General features: G+C 37.1%; 1 protein-coding gene across 1 annotated transcript in view; it reads right to left on the bottom strand.

The window, feature by feature from the left end:
• The window catches only part of rasgef1ba (RasGEF domain family, member 1Ba), a 423399-nt gene extending 415079 nt beyond the window's left edge, over positions 1–8320 (bottom strand). Inside the window, exon 1 of the mRNA XM_048598326.1 lies at positions 8070–8320. The gene's annotated coding sequence lies outside the window, so the exon portion shown is untranslated. The remainder of the gene's footprint in view (positions 1–8069) is intronic.
• Positions 8321–9029: the final 709 nt, after the last annotated feature.

Raw genomic sequence — 9029 nt, 5'->3', positions numbered from 1 at the left:
CCTTCTTCAGAAAAGAAGGGTCTAGGCCCGAAATGTCAGCTTTCCTGCTCCTCTGATGCTGCTTGGCCTGCTGTGTTCATCCAGCTCTACACCTTGTTATCTAAGGTTCCACAGACTTGCTTTTATCTCAACTGACTAAAAAGCATGAAAATATTAAAATAATTGGCATTCTTCTGTTCTCTTTCGAGATAATATTCCTTCAAATTTGCCAGATTGATAGGTTAGGAAATGTTTACTGTAGTATTCTGCATTGTTGTACCATCAAAATTCCTCTATGTGGTCATCAATGGAATACAGTTGTTAATTATATGGTCAATGATGGTATTGTGGTGCACACAGTATATGGCACAAACCCTATCCAGATAATGCTGGAAGTTCAAATATTCACTGTTTCTAACTTTGGTTCATTCCAGTCTTACTATCAGTGCACATGCTACTTCTTTTATCCGAAGCCATGCATTTGCAATAATTCCTTGAAAAGAAATATTTTATCTCGTGCTTGAGCCACATTACATTAATAATGACTACCAGTGTATCAGTACCAGGATCATCAACAAAAACGGGCTCCTAACAGAAGTTTTTACAGTTTCAATTCAGTTTATAAGCTTTTAGATGGATTCTTTGGGAGACTGGGGCGTGATACATCTTGCAATCTGGTCTCACAACGATTGCATTCAGGACAGTGCAAGGCAGAGCAATACAGAAATAAATGATAATGGCAGAAAATTACATCCCTACTGAGTGACAGAAATAGAGAAGTAAAAGAGAATGCATTTCAATCTCCTGCAGACCTAATTAATCCTTTTCATAATGTCATTAAAATTTACATCCAAATGAAAGATGTGTCTGCTGATGCAGTCACATTGCCAACATTCACATCTGTTCTGTCTTGTGAACTTTTTATAGCAATAGATACAAAATGCAAAAATAACTTGTAATGAAATATTATGTAGCACGTAAACAAATTGGTAGTCTGAAAGAATATTCAAATGTAGACTGATTTCAAAAGAAAATAAGAACGTACTAAAAATATGTAAGATTATACAAACACAGGTTTGACAGCAGCTTAAAGCATATTAGCTTGTGCTTTAAATTAGCTAAAAGATGACTACATGTAGATATTATATATGAAGTATTGTAAATGCACAAAATGCAGATTCAGACTCAACTATTCTACCCAGGTCGGTTTACTCCTAGTTGTATGATTAACACAGCACTTTGTGGCAAATTGCTAAAGTTGGCTCCAATATATTGAACACATGTAGGGGCACTTCTTTTTTATGCAGATTTATATCGATTCACCTGAGAAGGCAATGCTGCAGGTCACTAACTTCCTCTTGCGAATTATAGCAGCATTAAGCAAACTAAATTCTTCCCCTACATTTATCATTGTCAAAGATCTTATGGGACAGGGGTGGTGTTCTTGCATCTGAGGAAGAGTTCGGGATTCAAGTCCCATTCCAGGATTTGAAGTCTGAGAATAGGTGCACTCAAACAGGTTAAGTATCAACTTGCAAATCCTTCTAACATTTGCCCACAGTAGCTGGTTAGAGTGGGAGGGATTCCTAGTTAGCCATCTAACAGAAAGAAATCAGAGCCAGGGATGGATGGGGGCGGTGCATTTTGCTCAATTGTCTTGATGGCCTCTACGGCTCAGGCAGGTGCAAAGAGCACAAGGCTTGATCCCTGTTCTATTCGGGGTGGATTTGGGATCTGCCTCCTTGTCCTAGCTATGATGTAGGGCTTGGTACTGTATTTCAACCTGCCTTTGGGAAGAGAATCTAGAAGAATAAGTTATTTGCCCCAGAACAAGAACCTTCCAGCACATTAAATTGATTTCTTTTCATAGATTTATCCAGATAGTTCATATTGCTAAGAAAGTAACACTTGCATTTACGTAGCATCTCTCATGACATCAACACATTCCAAATGTTTTATACTACTTTTTTGAAGTAGGGTCCCTGTTATAATACAAGTGAAGAAACCAATTTATGCACAGCATGTTCCCGTATACAACAATGTGACAATTAGATACTTTGTTTTTAAGTAAATTAATTGATGATAAAAAGTAACTAAGACACCAAAGATATGTCCTCAGCTCCTAATGTGAATAATGCAATGGGATCTTTTACCAATTCCTGGGACAGCAGTGATAAGAGAAAATGCTGGAATAGCTCAGCAGTCAGGCAGAATCTGTGCAAACAGAATTTTACTTCATCTTAATCTGAAACATTAACTTCATTTCTCTCTACAGATATTGCCTGATCTGCTGAGATTTTTATTTCACATTTCCATCACTGAAAGATTTTTACATTTGTCTTAGAGCAGGAGGAGACTTGGTTTAATTTTGACAGAGATAAGGGGAAGTGATGGCCTAATGGTATTATTGCTGGACTGTTAATCCAGATTCCACATCCACAGCAATGTTGTTGAATCTCAATTGCCTTCTGGGTAATTAGGGATGGGCAATAAATGCTGGCGTAGCCAGAGAAGCTCACATCCTGAATGAATTTAAAAGAGGGTGCAGAGTATGCCAAATACATAATGTAGAAATAAAATACATGCATAGAGTGATTTAAGCACAAATATTTTGTGCTTGGATACATTCAATATATGAATTTACATTCGTAGTCAAAAGTGCAAATATCAATTTGACAACTTATAAGTGATTAAATTTATATTCACTTTGTACAAATTAATTCAATAAGTGGTGGAAAATATGTGAAAAATATAGCCAGCTGGTTCTTATTGTACACTGTTTTGATCATTCTGTTTAACCCCTTTCTAACTTTGATAGTTCTCTATGTAGATTTTGGAGTCTGCTAGCTCAGTTGACTGAATAGCTGTTTTGTGATGCAGAATGACACCAACTTAAGGGTTCAATTCTTGTACCACCTGAGGTCACTGTGAAGGCCGCGCCTTCTCAACCTCATCCCTCACCTGAGGTGTAGTGATCCTCAGGTTAAACTCACCACCAGTTATCTCTCCCTCTCTCTCTCTAATGAGACAGCAGCCTTATGGTCCTCTGGGATTATGGTGACTTTCATGTCTTCAGATGTGAAACACTGAGATCATTTATGTCTAACCAACCAATCATTTTGACCTTGGGGAAAACATATCTGTGGTAGATGTGATGAAATAATTAATTCATTATTTATAAATTTATAATACTTATAAACCTATTGCACAAAAGAAATCTTTCCTCACTTAAATAACAATAAGAACCATTTATACAATCTGTTATCACAGTTTGAACTCATAAATCTGACAGCGCAGTTAAATATTGGACACAAAATAATAAGGAATAACATCTATATTTTTTCCAGCATCCTAAAACTGTGAGAGGTCTTATTTAATAAATAATATCTGATCAGTTTTGCACCAATGTGACTATCAATAGATAATTAATACTTTATTTGGAAACCAAAAAAATGATTTTTAAAATTGAGCTTGCTTATCTGTAATCAATCATTCACACAGCCCTTGTGTAAGTGGGTAGCGGGTAGCAAAATGAAACAGAAAACAGAGAAATATAATTAGAATGCACAAATGAAACAGTTATCCAGGGCTGCCTTGAAGATGAAGCATGCAAAGCTTTAAATTATTGGTTTGAGATTGGGAAGGAATACAACATATATATTTTATTTGCAAAAATGTGGTTTCACATCTGTGCTATTTTTAACCACTACTTTCATGAGGTCCATAAATCACTTGCCAGGACCTGGTAATCTGGGTGCAGCTAGAAAGATTTCACATCTGTGTAACCCGGTAAACCCAACAGCTTGTTACTTGCACTATTCCAGTGATACAAAAACCTGTGATATATTTGCAACCGAGAAGCTTTTTCTTAGGATTATTTTTATTTGGATTTAAATTAATCATAACCAATAAGATAATCTCACATCCAATTATGAACAAAGTTGGTAATCTACTTTGTTGTGTTTTTTTTAGAAAAATTCTAAGACTTAGCATTTTATTTGTCTCTTGGACAAGAACATACTCCACTTGCTGAGGCATAACGTTGCTTCCCTGTCTCTGAATACAAACAGCTCGTAAAAAAGTGATCACCATTCAAAGTGACCATAGACCAGCCGAAACTAACAGCTGTGCAAAAAAGTTGGCATCACTCTGTTATAGGACAGCACTTCACATTGCGCATTATAAAAAGATAAGGGTGTATTATTCATTAATGCAGAAAAACAAGAATGCATCAAGAATGTTAGATATACTGGAATACCAAGACCTTTAATTATCAACTTCTACAAGTGCTACATTAGCTTCAATTAGTGGAAATAATCATCTTCTGCAACAATACCAACCATCCCACAAGGCAAATTAATTTATGCTAAGAGAAACAGACCAAGTATGACTAAACATTGTATGAGATAGACCATGAATATCAAAAATCAATTTTTGCATGAAATCCAGATCAATTTATTTGGTTAGATCTCACAGTTAATCCCTAGTAAATTCATTGAAAATGGTAATCATGTCTTCTATATCTTCCTACGTAAAAACTTTATATACAGCTATGCAGCTACTTGTCATTCTCTGTTTAAAGTTAGGTTCTAGATTGTTGATTCTGACAGTTGACTCTCTTGGCATTGAAGTCTGTTGTGTTTAAAACAAAAGATTGGATAAGTAGCCTCTCACCAACAACTCTCCCTCCATATATCAGCATAATCCTCTTCATTATTGTTCAATTATACATTTGACAGTATCATAGCTGAGGTCCTATGTCATAATAGGGAAAAATTATACAATGAAACAGAAACCCATGCATTACAAATAGCATTACTTAATAACTTCTGATATCATGAATTAATCTTGTTCTTATAGAGTCCTACAGGTATGATTTCTTTTTTCTCGGTAAGATACAGCTATTCTGTCTTTAAGAATAATTCCTACCATTCTTTTAGAAAGCAAGAAAAGGTTCAGAATCACGTAATGAATCCCAGTGTGATAAAAGGTGTGAAGGATCTGGATTTTCTGCTTTAGTTCTAACGAAGTAGCTTTGCCAGTCTTGGTCATGTTGTTACTAACAGTGGGATTTTCATCAAGCAGAGAGGGAACACTGGAGTCATCTACTGAATAATTCCAATTATTTTCATACTTTTTTTGGCAGCCAATTACATATTGGTGTTAGCTAAGACTGACATGGGTCCAGGTTTATTGTATTATTCAAGTAAGGGTGCATACATGACAAAATATTTAATAAATGGGAGGCTGGTCAATGAAAATCAATTTGTGGAATGTCAATACTTCACAAATAAAGTAATTAGCTTCCAATATCATGTGCAAATAATCTCTCTTTGTGAATCTGTATTCTGTGCGAAAATATAAAGCTTCTGCAGAATCGAAACATTGGTTGATGAAAAGCAACATAATTGAATGCATACAAAGCTAATTAATAAGGCTATGTTATGTACATAAGCAGTATGAAGGTAAAATAAATTGTTTTAATCTAAAGAATCAAAGGAATTAGATACTGGGGAGATATCAGTAAGATAATTAATTAACATCAACAGTCCAGTAGGCAAAAACAAGAAGAAAAATTAACTGGATCAAGGCACTTGTAACCAAAATGATGTAACACAAATCCAAGGGTTGACAATGAGTGAACCATGATTGGTATCATTTCAGCATGGGCAGAACTCTAGCATTATAGCCGGGATAGTCACACTTCACAGGAAACACAACAGTTGCAAGCCTGCTGATAACTAGCCTACAGCACATGAACCAGTGAACAAGTGAAGAGCATGTAACTCATTCACATGCAGAAAGGAAAGCTCAGGTGAGTTATTATTCTAGTTGTCAAGGCGTTTACCAGAGCAGATGAACTGAACCCTGATAATATATTCAGGGATGTTACAATCTCTAGAATCAGGGCTCACAGGCTCAAATGTAGCAAGGGGGAGGAGAGAGGAAGTTTTGATTTAACTACTTTCCACAAAAGGTAGTGAGTATGCTGAATGGACTGCCCAGGGAGGCAGTAAAAGACTGTGAAAAAATGTACACTGGATAGAAACTTGAAGTATGAACTTTTTGGTCCAGTCAGATGGATTGCAGAATGATTTCCAGTGTTGTACTTGCTTTTGAGATCAATTAGTTTTACCTTTCTCTGTGATAGATGATTTTTTCTTTGACTAAAACCAGCTTTTGTTTTATTTACTCTGTGCTCTGTTGCTAGAAGCCTGTGTGCATAATGGATGAGAAAACTGCACACCTACTTGCCTTGAGATCTGCTCTCAGCGGTTTCTTAAATGTCTCTTAACATGCATTCACGCTCACTTACTATAGCATACAGCCAAAAATGATTTGATTCAGCCTCAGAGAATATTCACAGAAACCACAGCTTGCATTTGATTAGTGCCTTTAATGTGGGAAAACATCCCAAGGCATTTTAGACTGTTAAATCTCAAGGATATTTACACCATCATAATATAAATGACATTGATATCGATTCAAATATGCAAATCAGGGCAGCAAGAATAAAAACAATGGAAAGCTACAGCAGGTTTACAACTTCTTACAATGTATAGTATTTATATATCCAACAATCTCAACTATGCTATTGCATTCCACTCTCCCAGTTGTCCATTACACATCTTAATTCAATCCCATTTTCCAAAAAAAGAGAAATCTGCATTGCAATATTGCAAGCTACACAAACCTCAATCAGCCTATACAACTAATAGAACCACTGGAATATTCTGTAACCCTATTCTGCATTAATTAGACTTCGCAATACACAGACTTTAAAATCAGGTATCCAAGTTTACAGCTTCAATTAAGTTTTTATTACCAGTAAGCAATATGGTTATTCCACTCTATATCTTGTTGATTTCTGCTACATGTAGCTTATTCTTATCTCCCGTGAAACGCTTCCCATTTGAAGCGGGTGGCTACTGCTGAGAAACGAGTGCTTAAACCCTAATACCTGTCATTCAGCAGAGTGGTGGGAAATTGTTATGACAGCGCTTTCGCAGCGTATTCATTGCTCATCAGGTCTATTAACTCTTCAATTACTCATCACACTTCTTGGTGTATTTTGTTCATTCGACTGAAGGAAAAGGAATCATTTACTTGGCTTCTCAGGGTATTTTGTCCGGGCGCACTGCAAAATGCTTCACATACAAGGAATTACTTCCAAAGTGCAGTTGCTGCTGCTGCTATGCGGCCTCATGTGGCAACTATTTCAAAACAACACGATCCCACAAAGAAACGAGGTGAATGAGCAGTCATTCTGTTGCTGAGTGGTGGTGGTTCAGTAAGAAATGCTAGCCAGCATATATCAGGAAAACTTCCTGCTCTCCCTCAAAAACGGTGCAGGAAATTTCCTCATGTCCATCGAGCCAGCAGCGTGCAGCTTCAGTGCAATGCCTCATCCAAAGGACAGCACTCCTACTAGTGCAATGGTTCCTTCGGAATGCAGTGGTTCAACTAAGTATTGGTTTGAAACCACAGCCTTCTGAGTTACAGGCAAAAAAATGCTACCAACTGAACCAAGCTGATGCAAAAAGAACAGAGAAATAAATGTGATGTCAAGAAAAATCTATAACGCACACTCGCTTTTTGGACCAGACCTTACAATCCATCATTAGCCTTGCATCTGTTGTGTTTTTGACTATTTTAATTATTTTGTTGCAAGGATATTTATTTGAAAAAACTTTCCACTTGTTTTGAATTCATTCTACTGCCCTTTAAACACACGCAAGAAGAAGACGTAAACCTGGATAACTTGGCACTCCAAAACAAACAAAAAAATTACACATCTGAAAACAAACGCATGTGGGCTCGTCTGAATATACACCCTCTCTGTCGGGAGAATGTCCGTATCTGCCACCACACGAGCATCGGACAAGAAGCTCTCGGCAAGTTTGCAATCAATTCGATGTGCATCCCATTCTGTGCGCTTAGCTTTAATTTCTATACACCCACACCGCACAAAGCAAAAACAAAGGTAACCACCCTTTTAGGCTGAATGCAAAGACACAAAACAGAAACACTGATTTAGTCCAGATTACTTGTCCGATTTCATTAAGTCCTTAAAGAAAAAGGAAGCATACCTTTCGAAAATGTACAGCTGAAAGCAACGCAGAATGTCACAGAACCCACATCTCAAGCCTCCAAGTAAAAATGGGCAGAGAGTAAATGTTTCATTTCATGCAGGCACAGCCAATTCTAGCATAGTCATTGCTTTTCTTCTGCCTCCTCTTCATTCGGAGCACCAGTTCAAAACAGAGCTTTTACTTTCAGCTTCACTCACAGCCATAAACAACCTTCATTCAACACAGCAGACTGCGACTGCTGTTGTTTTTGTTCAATGCACATGTGTCTGATCCAGGCTCCCACCCACTTGAATGATACACGCAGCGTTCACATGAGTGAGTGGCGCTGGAATGAGCAGAAGCCAACCTGCTGAAGGATGTCAGCATTTATGCAAACAAGGAGCACCACAGCTCCTTGCAATGTCTCATGCAATGTCTCCCGAGGTAATTGTTTTGAGGGCAGTTGCAGCTTGTGGGTCCGGTACTAACATTATTAAAAATATAATCTAGCCCAAAGTGTGTTGAGAATTATGCACGGTTCAGTGATTTACATCTAATGTTGCACAGTGAGTTTTATACTTGCATGTAAAACATGAAACATTTTTTGCGCAAATCAACAGGAGTAGATTAACATTTATACACCATCTTTAATAAAAAAATCACAGACATGTCACAGAGGGATGATGAAAATACAAGTAAAACAAATAGTGTTGTATAAAACCGTTCGTACTTGAAAGGGTTAAGTGACATCACCAAATAAGCTCCCGCCCATCAGGACATAAAGGATTGTTACTGGGAGGAACAAACTGGTTCTCCAAGTGTGGTAGAAAACAGTCTTGTACCTGTCGCAAATCAGACGTTTTAGCAATTCGATGTGAATCTATACTGCATTGAGCTTGATGTCTCCCATAGACCATCATGTATGGTAGATTGAAAATAGCTAACTATCAAGTAGTATATAATAAACCCATTTACTGT

This window comes from Rhincodon typus, chromosome 1, assembly GCF_021869965.1.
Source record: "Rhincodon typus isolate 14 chromosome 1, sRhiTyp1.1, whole genome shotgun sequence".
Taxonomy (NCBI): domain Eukaryota; kingdom Metazoa; phylum Chordata; class Chondrichthyes; order Orectolobiformes; family Rhincodontidae; genus Rhincodon; species Rhincodon typus.
This window is presented reverse-complemented; position numbering and strand designations above follow the sequence as displayed.